At 46.7% G+C, this 17,914-nt stretch overlaps 1 long non-coding RNA gene across 1 annotated transcript; it reads left to right on the plus strand.

Annotated features, from left to right (window-relative positions):
• The first annotated feature begins 592 nt into the window (after positions 1-592).
• Positions 593-16,961, plus strand: LOC112216596. The gene is made up of 3 exons (XR_002948352.2): positions 593-697; positions 2,732-2,795; positions 16,476-16,961. It is a non-coding gene; the product is annotated as an uncharacterized LOC112216596 (long non-coding RNA).
• The last annotated feature ends 953 nt before the right edge of the window (positions 16,962-17,914 follow it).

Genomic DNA, 17,914 nt, shown 5'->3' on the forward strand with positions numbered 1-17,914 from the left:
CTCTCTCTCTCTCTCACACTCACACTCACACTCACACACACACACACTGTCCCACAGATGCTGTCTGGCCAGCCTCATCCATCTCGGAGATCAGGGAAAGTGACAGATTAATTACACTCCAGTCTTTAGTCAAGTGGTCACCAGCCTCAACTAACCAATCCACGTGAAGATGAGTTCAACCCTACAGTCTGACCCCTAGAACCATAACAACCCCCACCGCCACACTGCTATATTCCCTCCAACTCATAAATCCATCAGACTGGCTTCCCCATGAGAGCTGCCGTAGCCTGGTTTCCATGGCTACATGGAAAACACTGTCGCTGTAGCAGCCCTATGAACTAATTGAGGCAATTATATCTGAGGAGCAGCTGCTCTACCAGTCCCCTCCCCCATCGTACCGCCCCTCCCGCAATCAACCCCACTCACTCCAGCTATGATGCTCCACTCCCACTCATTGGTTGTGTCTCCCTACTCAGACATTGCATGCATCAACCAATGGTTGCATGGCACGTCATCAACATCGACTGACAGATTGCTTTAACATTTGATGCGGTTAGCTGATACGTAAAATACCTATCCAGGCGAGGTAAGATCTGGCAGGCGTCCGATGAAATTACTTGTCTTAACAAAAAGCCACTCACTTATTTTGTATGTAAAACCTACTCTCCTCTAATAAGCTGCTGGAGCAAAACAACAAGTGAGTGGTTTGTGCTTTTTGATTGTGTTTGGGAGAATAGTGACTATATTAAAAGGAGTGCAGGGTGAGGCCGTGAGACTTGGACACGCATTGGAGTGTGTGGATGCATGTAGAGAAAATAGAGCACTGGGTGAGGGCATGTGTGCAAACACTCTTCAATGCATCTCTGTGTGTGGATGCCAGGAAGCTAGCGTGCTTCCTTAAGTGATTTTATGGGCAGTTATTGTAAATGTGTGCATGCCAGTATGTGTCAGAGCGCCCGTGCCAGTCTGTGGGCATGCACTTCATGGATGACTGAATCTATAGCAAACACTGTGAGGCTAAATGCCACTGGCAACATGAATGGGCTGTCTAAAAAAAAGAATGCCTGTTTATTATCTGCTACAGTTTGAGAGGGAGAGGCATGTGGGGATTCCAAACTAGCAGGTATTTTGAGGGTGGGGGATGGTCTGCAGTCAGAGCACAGCAGTGTCCTTATCTACCTTTTGTCTGCAGTCTGTCTGTGTGTGTGTGTGTGTGTGTGTGTGTGTGTGTGTGTGTGTGTGTGTGTGTGTGTGTGTGGATACAGTGCAGGTGGAACAGCAGAGTTGCATTTCTACTTCATGGTGGAATGATCTGAACAGTATGAATTCAAAAATATGTTACAGGAAGATGACCATAGAATCTGATATTATGAGGCAGTAAAGCTGATTATAACAGTTTTCTGTTCAGTTTCTAAGAGAACAGCTATCAGTCCTCCGGTATTCTTCAACATATTTGTAGGCGATTCCTTGAGTTTACGTAAATGACTTATTTCAGTCAATATCCACTCCAGAATAGTGTAACCATGTAGTGGAGACATCAACTTTAAAATAAAAAAAATCGAATAAATGGGCATTTAAAACATGATGCACGAGGGCGAAAGTCAAGAGCAGGTTGGAAGGTTTCCTATTCCAAAATAACTCATTAATAAATTACGAATGTGCCATAATGCAAAAGGACAAGACCTTTGGCGCACATGTAAAAAGGCCGGGGGCAGGACTCATGAGGAGAGTTATTTGATATTCAGCCATGGCATTTTCCCTGCACTCGCACACACACACACACACACACACACACACACACACACACACACACACACACACACACACACACACACACACACACACACACACACGCACACAGCCCATCTGCTGAATAATTCAAGGTGTCTATCTGTAGAGTAGGCTTCTAAAGATCAGGTAAAAGCTGTTATTACCGCTGCTACTTTGCTTTGTTCTTCCAGTGGAACTCAAAGTGTGACTGTCTGTGTGCTCCAAGGGGATTCATGAGATCATCCTTTTCAGTATGATCAGTGGGGAGTTCTGCATATACAATGCAGCGTTATGTTCTCAAATGGTTAGAATACCTTGGAACATGTGATTACAAGTATAGTAGTGTAATAGTCGCTGCTCCCTGCTGGAATGATTTCATGATACCATAAGTGGTACTCTTTCCATGTTGTAAACTCTCCAGATGGGGCTGTCCCTCTGAGCACATATTTCTGCTGTAGGAGAGACTCCAAATGGAGCCCGGTGACGTCTGAGCGTTGATTTAACTGGGCAAGTGTGCAGCTGTCCACTCCTGCGCTCACAATGTGGCACCTGAAACAACAGATGATCACACCAGCTGACTGAAAACCACCAGCGTGGCTGAGACTGGCATTACAGCAGCGGGGTGTCATAGTTATAAAAACCAGCAACAAAACCTCAAACAGCCCCTCGTGATTTGAGTCAGACGGCACGCTGAATCATAACAAAGCCGGCTCAGCAACGGTTGGTATGTCAACAAAGGAACCTGTGCAGAAACTAAGTCCAGAACTGTAACAGACCATGATTAAGTTCACTCACCACCCCTCAAATAAGACAAACATTGTAAAGGGCTCAAATCTCTTATCTGTATTGTCCCTTCACTCAGTAGTGATCTCAACAAAGGGTTGAAGTGTCAGGATAGTACTGATGAGACTGTTCACAGCCATCCTATAATTGCATTGCATTCTGTTGTTTTATGTTGCAGTGTATTGCACCAGGGTGACCATGACAACACCTATGCAGCGTCAGAAGCCCAACAGCCAGATAGAGTAAGTGTTCCAGGCCAGGACCCAGGGCAGAGTCAGAGTCAGCCTGTCCGTCTCCATGACTCTATACCCAGCCCTCCCCAGCCTGCAGCCAGCCATACTCACTCCCCATCTCTATATATAGTCTCCTGCCAGGGCCTGCTAAAAATAGACACAGTCTGCGCTCCATCTCCTTTCCTTTCCTCTGTGGCTTCATGGACTCTGAGACCTTCCCCTCCCAGCTTGGTCTTCAGAGATCCAGGTGAGGGAGTCAGGGGTTGAATCAAGAGGATATCAGCGGTATGTTACACACTGGCCCTGCACTGTGCCATAGTAGTAATATTCCACAATGGGGGGCCCGAAGAGGAAAAAACAGTGGAGGGAGACAGAGGAAATCTGTTCAGCAGAGAGACTATTCATTAGATTAGTTTACAACCCTCCAATAGAAATTAATCAGAAAATTGGTGTGCTGTGCATAAGATTGCATTTGCCACAAAATTGTTGTTATGTGGATAAAGACAGTGGGGGCACAGTATGATGACCGATTAGAGATTAAGCTGGTGTTTACAATATCTTCATGCACAGTAAAACCATGTCTCACTTCCGCAGGCTGAAAGGAAATGAGTGGCTTGCTCAAATTAACATTAAAAATAACCAAGGCGTGTTGACTGTGTTAGTCAGGAAGGCTCCTGGGGAGCACAAAGCCAAAGAATGTAGGAAAAACAAGTCACATTTCCTTTTCCAGCTGCTGCCTGTTACATAGGCAGGGTGAGATGGGACACTCACTTTAAACAAAGAACGCTCCCCTCAGCAACATTAGTCTTCCTTTGCGTCCCAGTGTACCGGATATAGCTAGAAGAGCCGAAGAGGCAACACACTCTCTCTAGCTTATCATAATAGGGTAATGATATGTCCTGTTATGTGTCATCACAACACATTCACAGGAACATTTCCATATTCTATTCTATTCTATTCTATTAATGGCTGTTTTCAACCATGCCAGCACAAAATAAATAACCCAGAAACAATAAAGAGCCGATGCAATGTAAATTCACTCTCCATTAAGCCGTAGCAAGTTCTGTGAGAATTGAGCTCCAGGGTAGAACGCTGTCTGAGGCAGTAAGATGCGTGGGTGGGCAGTGAGGGACACTAGGGCAGGAGGAAGGAGATGAGATTCCTGGGTGTGAAATAAAGGAGGCTCTGGCTGCTGTTTCAGTTGGGCAGCGGGGAGTTGTAGGGCAGTAGGCTATGGCAGGCAGCTAGGAGCCCTAACCAGCAGGGAGTAACACACAGCAGTGTACGGTACCACTGGATCTGTGCCCGGGGCCGTGCTCTGGGCCAGCCTGGTCTCTGAGGAAACAGAGCAGATGAGGTGCATGCGTTAACCCTTAACACACTGAAACCGCAGACAAGAAACAGCTTTTTAAAAGCACATTTGTAAGATGAAAAAATGGCTTATGAATTATTTGACATTGCATGAGCTGCCAGATCAGAGTATTGTTCCCCGGCCTCAGCTTGCTGGCAGGATATGCGGTGGCATCACTCTGTCTGACAGAAACATTATGTGGGGAGAACAGAGGCAACAGACAAACAGACAGACAGGCAGACAGACAGACAGACAGGCAGGAAGGAAGAGGATGATTATGGATCTAATGAAAGTATCATGAATAAACCAACCCCAGGATGTATAAGTCCCATTAGGATCTCCTCTGGGCTATTAATAACCATGAAAACCTCCACAATCAATAGATGCACTTCCTGAACCAATATCCATTTAACATGGCCAGGACCAGAGTGCTAGGGGAGCTGACCACCCATATAGTATCTTCATGGACCCATCATCTCAGCAGAACGGGCTAAGACCTCTCACTACTAACAGATATCAAGAGCACTCCCTCAGGAGTGGATTTAACGAGATGCCTTGTCATACAGGGAGGAAGCGAGACAGGTGCCTGCATCGAGCCTGAGAGGACAAGAAGGCCACAAAATGGACATTTCTGAAAAATAAACAAGGATTTCATGGCATTGTCACTACCCAACTGAGAATGGAGAATGCTCTTTGAACCATATCTCCTCGAACATGACAATAATACTGTGGTTATGAAGTATCTCACTAATCCTTGTTATGAAGCCTCTCATCTTTTCAGATGCTGGTGGGTTCATTAAAAGGCCAGAAGCTATATGGCTGTCTTAGTGTGTATGAGTATACACGTAAGCTCTCTGAAGTACGCTTGTGTTCGTTGACGTTGACGGAGGGAGGCAGGACCCCTCTGCGTTATCTCCACACCATCCATAGGCGTCCTTATCCCTGCCTGCCTTCTCCTGCTCTATCTGGCAGCCGCCCCATGCATGTAACACTATCCCCTGGCTCAGGGCACACCAAAGGACAGAGAGAAAAGAGAGAGAAAAGGAGAGCATCAGAGGCTTTGAACACTGCAATTTCAGACAGAGTCATTTGAGAAGAGGGATCTCCCCCCCATTTTTCTCAGACAAAAACAATCATAACGGTTAAGATACTTTAAGACAGATAATAAAAGGTATGTCCCCGTGCAGGGATGGTTTTAGCTGACATTCAGTTCAGGCTTCAAAGCCTGGTGGTTTAATAACATCAGTGGTGTGACAGAGGAAGCCCACACTGGGGAGTGTGTCCATTATCACACAGCAGCTGAAGCATATTAAGAGCCAGGACGAGAGAGAAACGAGTCTGCTGCTCCACTGTCAGCTGCTGGGACGGATTAAAGAGAAAAGACAGACAGAGGGGGAAGGTATCCAGTGAAAACACACCTCTGATTAAAGCACTTCAGCTCACGTCAGCCATGGGCCACATGACTTGGGTTCAAGTCGGGCAAAGGGTTCACCTGATTTGTCTTTTGGAAACACATCAAACAACAAGTTAAAGTATTCAGTCACAATGGCCATAGATAGATGAAGACACTGTAGTGAATCCACCCTGTTCCTCTCTGATGCTCCTGTCCTGCGGGATTGAGCCATGCTGCTTGGGCATATAGGTGTCAGACATGTGAATGTGATTGCATACCCCATAGTAGGAGAAAAAAATCACACATGAATACACACAAATACACTCACAAATACTACTCCAAGACACACACACACACACACACGCACGCACGCACGCACGCACGCAAACACACACACACGCAGAAAGCATTCATTATTAGCGTCAAAAACCAATGCTTTGCTTTTGTGTGAATCAATCATTATTTTATTAATCTTAAATGTAGGTGAGTTAATAAAGCCTCACTGTTGCTGCTGCAAGTTAACCATTGATATGAAGATGATGTTAGTCATACACAGGTTTATGACAGACTTCAGCGACCACATTACATCTTTGCCTCTGGCATGATTGGTTGTTTCTTTGCATTCTATTACATCTCCTTTCTGTCCATGCAGCACTATGGTGTCCTGTCCCCCTGTGATTGGTCCTCATTGGGATGGACAGCATAATGTGTTCACTCTGCCTGCTGTGTTTGCAGCCTCTGTAGAGATGTGTATAGTTCTCAGCTCTCAGTTCTGACCTTCACCTGGGAGCCCAGAGGTCAGCAGAAGATTCCACACTTCCTATCTCTCTCCTCACCCCACAGGACAGATCTGTAGTGTTCTCCCTCCCTCAGACCCTACAGGAAGCACTCCCCAACCCCTGCTTCATTAGGAATTCACACAAATGGCCAGAAGGCCCAGCCATGAAAGTGCTCCATGACCCCAAGAGTTACGCGGGGCCGGAGAGAGGCAGCATCATGGGAACATCCTGTGCTGTGTGGTTAGTGCTGATCTGATCCTCCTCTTTCTCTTGTTTTAAAGCCTGTCCTGTCTGTCCTGTCTATCCCGAGCCACAGCTCTCTCTGTGGGGACTGGTGTGGCTGATCGATCAGCCTTCAGCACAGTCACACAGACAGAATACCTTGTACCGTACATGAAGAACATACAGTGCCTTCAGAAAGTATTCACACCCTTTGACTTTTTCCACATTTTGTTGTGTTCCAGCCTGAATTTATAAATTATTAAATGTAGTTTTTTTGTCACTTGCCAACACACAATGCCCATAAAGGACATGATTGTGGACTACAGGAAAAAAAGAACCCAAGCACGCCTCCATTCTCATCGACGAGGCTGCAGTGGAGCAGGTACCTCAGCTTCAAGTTCCTTGGTGTCCACATCACCAACAAACTAACATGGTCCAAGCACACCAAGACAGTCGTGAAGAGGGCAGGACCAAACCTTTTCCACCCTCAGGAGACTGAAAAGATTTGGCATGGGTCCACAGATCCTCAAAAGGTTCTACAGCTGCACCATTGAGAGCATCCTGCCTGGTATGGCAACTGCTCGGCCTCCGACCGCAAGGTACTACAGGAACTCTATACCAGGTGGTGTCAGAGGAAGGCACTAAAAATGATCAAAGACTCCAGCCACCCTAGTCATGGACTGTTATCTCTGCTACCGCATGGCAAGCGGTACCGGAGCGCCAAGTCTAGGTCCAAGATGCTTCGAAATGGCTTCTACCCCAAAGCCATAAGACTCCTGAACATCTAGTCAAATGGCTACTCAGACTATTTGCAATGCTCCCCCCTCACCCCCTCTTTACACCACTGCTACTCTCTGTTATCATCTATACATAGTCACTTTAATAACTCTACCTACATGTACATACTACCTCAACTAACCGGTGCCCCCGCACATTGACTCAGTTTCGGTAACCCCCCTGTATATAGTCTCACTGTTGTTATTTTACTGCTGCTCTTTAATTATTGTTACTTCTATCTCTTATTCTTATCCATATTATTTTTTTAACTGCATTGTTGATTAGGGGCTCGTAAGTAAGCCTTTCCCTGTAAGGTCTGCACCTGTTTTATTCGGTGCATGTGACAATTTGATTTGATTTGAATGTCAAAGTGGAACTATATTTTTTGAAAATTATGATAAACTGAAATGTCTTGAATCAATACAGTAAGTATTCAATGCCTTTGTTATGGCAAGCCTAAATAAGGTCAGGAGTAAATTAAGTAACAATAAGTTTATTATTATTATTATTAATTATTTACAATTATCTGTAAGGTCCCTCAGTCGAGCAGTGAATTTCAAACGCAGATTCAACCACAAAGACTTGGGAATTTTTCCAATGCCTCACAAAGTAGGGCACCTATTGGTAGATGGGTAAAAATAATATATTAATTACACATGGGATGGTGTATCAATACACCCAGTCACTACAAAGAGACAGGCATCCTTCCTAACTCAATTGCCGGGGAGGAAGGAAACAGTAACTTTAAAACAGTTACAGAGTTTAATGGCTATGATAGGAGAAAACTGAGGATGGATCATCAACATTGTAGTTACTCCACAATACTAACCTACTGTAATTGACAGAGTGAATAGAAGGAAGCCTGTATAAAATTTTAAAAATCCAAAACATGCGTCCTATTTGCAACATGGCACTAAAGTAATACTGCAAAACATTTGGCAAAGCAATCAACTTTCTGTCCTGAATACAAAGTATTATGTTTGGGGGAAATCCAATACAACACTGAGTACCACTCTCCATATTTTCAACATAGTGGTGGCTGCATCATGTTATGGGTATGCTTGTAATCATTAAGGACTGCAGAGTTTTTCAGGATAAAAAAGACATGGAATGGAGCTACGCACAGAGGAAAACCTGGTTCAGTCTGATTTCCACCAGAAACTGGGAGAGAAATACACTTTCCATCAGGACATTAACCGAAAACACAAGGCCAAGTATACACGTCCAAACTCGGGACGTGAACTGGGGACCCCAATCAGAAACGATGTCCTCAGGTACCCCGTAGTGCCGGAAGATGTGGGTGAACAGGGCCTCTGCAGTAAACAGGGCTGTAGGGAGACTGGGCAACGGGAGGAGACAGCAGGACTTCGAAAACCGATCCACAACGACCAGGATCGTCGTGTTCCCCTGAGACGGGGGAAGGTTGGTGAGAAAATCTACCGACAGATGTGACCAAGTCCGTTGTGGAACGGGGAGGGGATGTAACTTCCATCTAGGCAGGTGTCTAGGAGCCTTACTCTGAGCACACACCGAAACAGGAGGAGAAATAAAACCTCAGGTCCCTCGCTAAAGTGGGCCACCAGTACTTCCCCCTCAAATCAAAAATCAAATCAAATATATTTATATAGCCCTTCGTATATCAGCTGATATCTCAAAGTGCTGTACAGAAACCTAGCCTAAAACCCCAAACAGCAAGCAATGCAGGTGTAGAAGCACGGTGGCTAGGAAAAACTCCCTAGAAAGGCCAAAACCTAGGAAGAAACCTAGAGAGGAACCACGCTATGTGGGGTGGCCAGTCCTCTTCTGGCTGTGCCGGGTGGAGATTATAACAGGACATGGCCAAGATGTTCAAATGTTCATAAATGACCAGCATGGTCAAATAATAATAATCACAGGCAGAACAGTTGAAACTGGAGCAGCAGCACGGCCAGGTGTCATCATGTCAGGTAGTCCTGAGGCATGGTCCTAGGGCTCAGGTCCTCCGAGAGAGAGAAAGAAAGAGAGAAAGAGAGAATTAGAGAGAGCATACTTAAATTCACACAGGACACCGGATAGGACAGGAGAAGTACTCCAGATATAACAAACTGACCCTAGCCCCCCGACACATAAACTACTGCAGCATAAATACTGGAGGCTGAGACAGGAGGGGTCAGGAGACACTGTGGTCCCATCCGATGACACCCCCGGACAGGGCCAAACAGGAAGGATATAACCCCACCCACTTTGCCAAAGCACAGCCCCCACACCACTAGAGGGATATCTTCAACCACCAACTTACCATCCTGAGACAAGGCTGAGTATAGCCCACAAAGATCTCCGCCACGGCACAACCCAAGGGGGGGTGCCAACCCAGACAGGAAGATCACATCAGTGACTCAACCCACTCAAGTGACGCACCCCTCCTAGGGACGGTATGAATGAGCCCTAGTAAGCCAGTGACTCAGCCCCTGTAATAGGGTTAGAGGCAGAGAATCCCAGTGGAAAGAGGGGAACCGGCCAGGCAGAGACAACAAGGGCGGTTCGTTTCTCCAGAGCCTTTCCGTTCACCTTCACACTCCTGGGCTACATTCAATCATATGACCCACTGAAGAGATGAGTCTTCAGTAAAGACTTAAAGGTTGAGACTGAGTTTATGTCTCTCACATGGGTAGGCAGACCATTCCATTAAAATGGAGCTCTATTGGAGAAAGCACTGCCTCCAGCTGTTTGCTTAGAAATTCTAGGGACAATTAGGAGGCCTGCGTCTTGTGACCGTAGCGTACGTGTAGGTATGTACGGCAGGACCAAATCAGAGAGATAGGTAGGAGCAAGCCCATGTAATGCTTTGTAGGTTAGCAGTAAAACCTTGAAATCCGCCCTTGCCTTGACAGAAAGCCAGTGTAGGGAGGCTAGCACTGGAGTAATATGATCAAATGTTTTGGTTCTAGTCAGGATTCTAGCAGCCGTATTTAGCACTAACCGAAGTTTATTTGGTGCTTTATCCGGGTATCCGGAAAGTAGAGCATTGCATTAGTCTAGACCTAGAAGTGACAAAAGCATGGATACATTTTTCTACATAATTTTTGGACAGAAATTAAAGACATGCTCCAGTACTTTGGCAACTAATAAGTATGTTTTAAACCTCCCACTGTGGGCTGGATGTGTCAATGTGTAGTTCAAACTTGCATAATCTATTAGCAGAATTACTGTCTTACCTCAATTAGCCACAAAATCCCTAGTTTGAAAGCAGCTGTTTTCTGTGAGCTATGCTGTGCAATTGTCCTTACATTTCCCCCCATGTGGGCCAGGCCTCTAGCAATCGAGTTCCAACCAATGAGATTCAGCACCGCACCATTTTAGTGACAACTAGCAAGAATCACATGCAACAGAGCGAGAGAGAGCTATGACGTGGTGCACATATCTACACATATGTGAGGTAGTGCGCAATTTTTGGGGACCACGTTTGGCTCCTGGGTGCTTTCAGAACTACTTGTCAATCTTTTTTTCTAAGTGAGAGAACACAGTCTGCAGAAAGCATCAAGTGAGAGAGATGAAAGAGTCGTGACTCCCTGTTGTGTGCTCGCTCGATGAGGATGTGTGGAAAAAAGAGGCATTTCCACTGTGATAGAGAGAGGCTGATTATGTGTGATTATGCTGCACTCAGTGCATGTTGAGGTTACTGCAGACTACAGCTCATCACAACAACACCCTGCAAAAAAACGACTATTGTTTGGGGAGGATGAACAGAGGGGCATGTAGCAACCCTGCCTGCCTGCCTGCCTGTAGCCACGGGACTCGTGTGGAGAGGGGATGAGAGATGAGAGGATGAGAGCTGCTTTCGTCAGAGCGCGTGGTGCTGATGCAGTACAGAGGGTGCGGAGAGAGAGATCAGGCTACACTATGGAACAGCCCCACTGGTTGACTCTGTGGTGCTGCAGAAGGAGGCACAGCAGACATGGGAACAGCCACTCTGTTTGGTTATAAAAGGTACCTGAATCACAGGGAAAGGCCAGGGCCTCCCAGTCTGAGGGGTGGTGATGCAGATGCTTCTGTTTTTGAGCAGTATGATGACGCAGACGCTGACTTTTATTCCTGCTGAACGTTCTCATCATTCACATTCATGGCCCTACGTGTGTCTACGTGGTGGAGAGTTCTGAAATGACAAAGATAAAGCAGACAGAACCATACATTTTTTTACAACAATTGTGTAAGGTATATACACTGAGTGTACACAACATTAGGAACACCTACTCTTTCCATGACATAGACTGACAAGACGAATCCAGGTGAAATATACGATACCTTATTGATATCACTTGTTAAATCCACTTTGATCAGTGTAGATTAAGGGGGAGGAGACAGGTTAAATGCTCAACAGTTTCCCATGTGTGTCAAGAAGCGTCCCCCACCCAAAGGACATCCAGTCAACTTGACACAACTGTAATATTTGGTATAGTTAGTGTACATTATATGTATAGTTAGTGTACATTATATGTTGACAGTGTAATGAAAATGTGCTTGTTTAGGCTAACCTTGTTCAAATCAATTCACGCTCTATAATTTTGCTGTTGAAAAAGAAAATGCATTAACATCTAAATCATTCTCCATCTGCTAAATCCTATGTCATGTAATTCTACACAGATCGTTAGTTATCCTAAATGACTAGCCCCATTCCAGTTCCCATGCACTCAGGCTGGGCATGAGAGAGTGAGTGAGTGAGTGAGAGAGAGATTGAGCGCGAGAGAGAAAGAGATATAATAAGGACTTAGGCCTAGATTCAATCAGATCAAGTGTTAACCGGCGATAGCCAATACCCGCATAGCTGATGTTTTGGCAGTGTCTGAGGTGGAGCTGCGATGGCGCTGTCAAATCGGTGAGCAGTTGCTCTTGCACTGATGTGCAGTTTGCGAACAATTCGTTCTTTTTGAACAACTCTTTCACTGATTTGAGAGTCATGACTCGTTTTTCCGAGTGACTCGTTCATTTTAGTTGTTCGTTTGACCTGATAGTGCTGGCCGCAGTGAGTCCTACAGCAGGATTAATACCGGCTCCTCTGGCTCAGCTTCTCCAGCCTCAGAGACGTTCTCCGACCATCAACTGTCTGTCATAATAGGAGCAGGACAATAGATCGTGAGCGTAGAGGGAAAAAAATACATGTTGAAGAGCTGATAGTTGATCGGATGGTGCAAGAATGAATACAATTGATAATTGAATGTTATGATGGACACAGCTTTGTAGGACCAACCATACATAGCCTCTGGTCAACAAACTCAAACTCGATAACTAATTGTTTGAGGGGCTACAGTTCTCAAACAACCGCAGTCAAGCAATGCATTCCGCCAAGAGTCGTTCACCATCTAGTTCGGTTGTGGTCACATCTAGGCCTCGCTTCAAATGTAGCAAGAAATAATCTTATTTTTATGCCTATCAATCATGTACATTATTTAAAGCACAAATGACAGAGCCAATAGTTTTTGGATCATCATTCGCCGTACCTGCATACTCTGGGCATTACTGACTCAAATGAATGAAATTATTCAAAAGATTTGTTCTTTTGGCTGAAGAAGTCGAAAAGATCAGATTCAGTAAGAAGAGATGAACTTCCTTGCGCTATTGTCACGAAGCCAGCCACACTTGTTCAACCCGCGCTAGAAGTTCAGAACTATAAAGTTTAGGCTATATAGAAATAATGGAGCTATTTATTTTACAAGAGACAAAATTCACAAATTCTACAGCACACTGGCAGAGTCATGTCTGAAGTAAAAAACTACTAATGACTCAATAATTCATGCCTTCGAGGAATGTTACAAAATTAAAAAGTTATGGGCGGAGTTGGAAAGATGGAAGTCAGAGGTACTGCAATGTAAATGTACTTTTAATTCATCTTCCTGTATATTCCAAGACATGACAGACAAGGGTGCAGTAGATACCCGATGGGTTGAACAATACTCTTCTCATCAATTATCTTTAAAAAATGTACACTCAAAAACTGGAAATCAGCCAATCTTCCATCGTTCACACAATGGAAAGGCTAAATTCTTTATTGTCTATAAATTGAAAGAGTGTGGGTGATGGAGAGAAACAAAATGGTGCAGTTTGAGGCCATGTGGCAGAAAGTGATAAGGGTGCTGGAGATATTGGTGGGGGCTAGTGGGTCTAGGCAGGTGTGATGTAGTGATGTTTGTATGATGTAGTCGTTTGTATGTGTATGTTTTGTACTGTTTATCAAATATAAAATCAAATCTTCTATTAAAAAATAAAAAATAATAATGACCTCGAAATTGAAAATCATTCAACCAAATTATGAGGATTTCAATCAGCCTAATCGAAGTGAACCTTAGATTATATCGCACATCCTAGTGTTCGAACAAGGCTGCATGGGATTCCTCTGAATGCAACTCTGTGCAGCCAATGCTAATTTCCACTTTAGGTATAATGCTGGGAGTAGCTTGTGAATTTGACAGCTCTAACGCAGTTCCACCTCCGACACAGTCAAAACATCAGCTACACGGATGTCGGAGAAAGCTGAGCTGATTGAATCGGGCCCTGAATCACAGGCTGACAATTGTCACTGCTGCCCATCCCCCATAATAACAGGCAGGCAGGCAGGCAAGCTGGCTGGAATTTGAAGATTTCTCAGAGGGCAAGCAGGATAAATTCTAGAAGGATACATTTCACCTGTCCTTGTGTCGCCCCTAGGTGTCACCCCCAGATGTCACTCATCTTCCCCACTTATCCTCTGGGTATTTATACCTGTGTTTTCTGTATGTCTGGGCCAGTTCGTCTTGTTTGTCAAGCATACCAACATTCTTTCAGCTCTGGTCTTTTCCAGACTCTATTTTTCTCGTCCTCCTGGTTTTTGACCCTTGCCTGTCCTGACCCTGTACCTTCCCGCCTGACCACTCTGCCTGTCCCTGTCCCTTACCCTGAGCCTGCCTGCCGTCCTGTACCTTTGCCCCACCTCTGGATTATTGACCTCTGCCTATCCTGACCCTGAGCCTGCCTGCCGTCCGGTACCTTTGCTCAGTCTCTGGATTATTGACCTCTGCCTATCCTGACCCTGAGCCTGCCTGCCGTCCGGTACCTTTGCTCAGTCTCTGGATTATTGACCTCTACCTATCCTGACCCTGAGCCTGCCTGCCGTCCTGTACCTTTGCCCCACCTCTGGATTATTGACCTCTACCCATCCTGACCCTGAGCCTGCCTGCCGTCCTGTACCTTTGCCCCACCTCTGGATTATTGACCTCTACCCATCCTGACCCTGCCTGCCTGCCGTCCTGTACCTTTGCCCCACCTCTGGATTATTGACCTCTACCTATCCTGAGCCTGCCTGCCGTCCTGTACCTTTGCCCCACCTCTGGATTATTGACCTCTACCTATCCTGACCCTGAGCCTGCATGCCGGCCGGTACCTTTGCTCAGTCTCTGGATTATCGACCCCTGCCTGCCTTGACCTGTCATTTCCCTGCCCCTGTTGTTACAATAAACATTGCTATTTCACACAGTCGGCACATGTGTCTTACCTTGACACCTGATAGTACAAACTGGCCATGGCTGACCCAGCAGACTTGGACCAGCTCCGCAATGCCATCTCCTCCCAAGGATACATCACTGGTAGGCACGCGGAGTTGCTTTGCGGTGTGATGGAAGGGTTCAAGGCTGTGGACGAATGTCACAACCTAGCCTTGGACGCATTGCGGGAGCAATTCCGGGGGTTGCCTACTAGGCAGCCTACCACGACGGTTACCTCCCTGCCCCTCTGTAACCGAGCTGGTAGCAGCGGCGTCACCCCGGTTTCCCGGGAACCCCTCTTACCTCCCCCGGAACGCTATGATGGAGATTCCAGAACCTGCCAGGCTTTTCTCTCCCAGTGCTCCCTTGTTTTCAGGCTGCAGCCTTCTTCGTTCCCCTCGGACTGCTCGAAGATAGAGTACATTATTACGCTGATGTCCGGGAGGGCACTCGCCTGGGCCATAGCGGTATGGGAGCAACAATCCGCTGTCTGTCTCAGTCTGGAGATATTCGTGGTGGAGGTGAGAAAGTTTTTCGAGGGTCCGGTGTCCGGGAGAGAGGCTGCCCAGACGTTACTCCAGCTTCGGCAGGACACCCTCAGTATGGCAGACTATGTGGTGGATTTCCGCACACTAGCAACGGAGGGTACCAGGAACCTGGAAGCGCTGTTCGACATATTCCTGCACGGATTATCGGAGGAGGTAAAGGGTGAGCTGGCAGCCCAAGAACTACCAACGGACCTGAGCTTACCCGAGTCCCTCCAAGAGCCTCCGGAGACTGCCGATTCACCTCTTCCCGAGCAGATGCAGCTTGGTAGGGCTAGACTGTCTCCAGCCGAACACGTACACAGACTTGAGACCCAGTGTTGTCTGTATTGCGGTACTGCCGGTCATTTTGTGTCTACCTGTCCCTTCAAGAGACCTAGCTCATTTGTTGGAGTGAGTACACTGGTGGGTCTTATTGTACTTCTCCCTTTACTCGCCCCCCTCTCCATGCCACCAGTCCAAGTCTCTCCAGGTACTCATCACCTTGGGGCCCGATGGACGTTCCGCTGGCATCCGAGTTGGGCATCTCCACTCAACCCCCCTCCATTCCCATGGCTGTTAGAGCGCTGGATGTGTCTTTATAGGCCGGGTCACCCACCAAACCACCCTTGTCAACCTACGAATGTCGGGGAACCACAGTGAAATGATCTAATTCCTTCTGGTTGAGTCTCCTCAGGTTCCTGTGGAATTGGGATTCTATTGACTTCAGTAACACAATCCCTCCATTGACTGGGCTACTGGTGCCATTGTGGGCTGGAGCCCGTCCTGCCACACTCATTGTCTGAAGTCAGCTCTGCCTGCCCCGGGACGTCATCCTGGGGGCTTGGAAATTGCCATGGACCTCTCCGCCAGCTCCGCAGAGTCCCAGGACCTCCAGAAGGGGTTCAGTAAGGCTAAGGCCACTTCGCTTCCGCAGCACCGACCGGTATCCAAGAAGGTCAAGCCTGAGGCGCTGACACACTGCTATAGTGCCACGGCTACACCCCCGGAGGCCGAGACCTTTCCCCCGCTCCAAGATCATTAGCCCCTCTGCTGTCCGTCCTCTGTTGCCACGAACCCTCCATGTTTTTTTGACTTTTTCTGTGTCTAGAGTCAAAACCATGTCTGACTGCCCCTTGTCTTCTGTTTCTAGGCCCATCCCTCCCCCTGTGTCATCGATGGTCAGCCAGCGTACATGATGAGACGCCTTCTGAGGGTTCGACCACGAGGCAGGGGTTTCCGGTACCTGGTTGATGGTCCGGAGGAGAAGTGCTTGGTTCCCGCTAAAGACATCTTGGACCCAGCCCTCATCGCTGACTTTCACCGCCGGCACCCCAGTCAACCAGGTACCCGCCCAGGTGGAATGCCAGGTGGCGTCACTAGAGGGGAAGGGGGGAGGGGTATGTGTCACGCCCTGATCTGTTTCACCTGTCCTTCTGCTTGTCTCCACCCCCCCAGGTGTCGCCCATCTTCCCTAATTATCCTCTGGGTATTTATACCTGTGTTGGCTGTCTGGGACAGTTTTTCTTGTTTGTCAAGCTGACAAGCATTTGTCCTGTCAGGTCCTGTCTTTTCCCAGCCTATCTTTTTCTCATCCACCTGGTTTTTGACCCTTGCCTGTCCTGACCCTGTACCCGCCCGCCTGACCACTCTGCCTGTCCCTGACCCTGAGCCTGCCTGACGTCCGGTACCTTTGCTCCTACTCTGGATTATCCACCCCTGCCTGCCTTGACCTGTCGTTTCCCTGCCACTGTTACAATAAACATCGTTATTTCACAGTCTGCATTTGTGTCTTACCTTGATACCTGATTAAAAGTCCTCTAGGACGCATGCTGGAGTTGGTTTTCGTATGATAATTTCAATTCCCATGCCATTGTAGATATCGTGATACTTTGGATGCAATATAATTGGATGCAATATAATTTAATTGCAAAATATTGACAATTGCATCTGGGTATTTCCATAAGTGAGGGAAAGGTGAGGAGGACTGATCAATAACTTTGATTAATTGGTTATTTAATTGATTTAATTTAATTGGTTATTTAAATTCCATAACATTGTGCAAACAGCAGACTGTTTGTGTTCCACATTTACCAGCTAGAATGAGGCTGTCTAGGGTTTAGTTTTAGACTGAAGTGAGCTCCATGATCTTTTCTTCAGTTATCCGCCTCTACTCTTTCATTGGAAAAACAGTTGCTGAAGATACTGTGCTCACAGGCACACAGACGCACACACGCAAGCCACGAGCATATGCACACACACATACATAAACACACACACACTTCAGGAATCCACGATTACGTTAGTTCCCAGTAAGGGAAGATCTCATCCTGCTGTCATTGGCTGGCGGATGGGTGAGGTCTGCTGCAGAAACAGGCAGAGAGGGAGGGGGCTCCCCTGCGTGCACACACACACACACACACACACACACACACACACACACACACACACACACACACACACACACACACACACACACACACACACACACACACACACACACACACACACACACACACACGACTCACAGAGCGCTTGGGATTCCCTCTCATCACTCACAGCAATGGTGTTCAGTTACACCTCCCCTGAATT

The sequence above is a fragment of the Oncorhynchus tshawytscha genome, linkage group LG16 (assembly GCF_018296145.1).
Source record: "Oncorhynchus tshawytscha isolate Ot180627B linkage group LG16, Otsh_v2.0, whole genome shotgun sequence".
Lineage (NCBI taxonomy): Eukaryota > Metazoa > Chordata > Actinopteri > Salmoniformes > Salmonidae > Oncorhynchus > Oncorhynchus tshawytscha.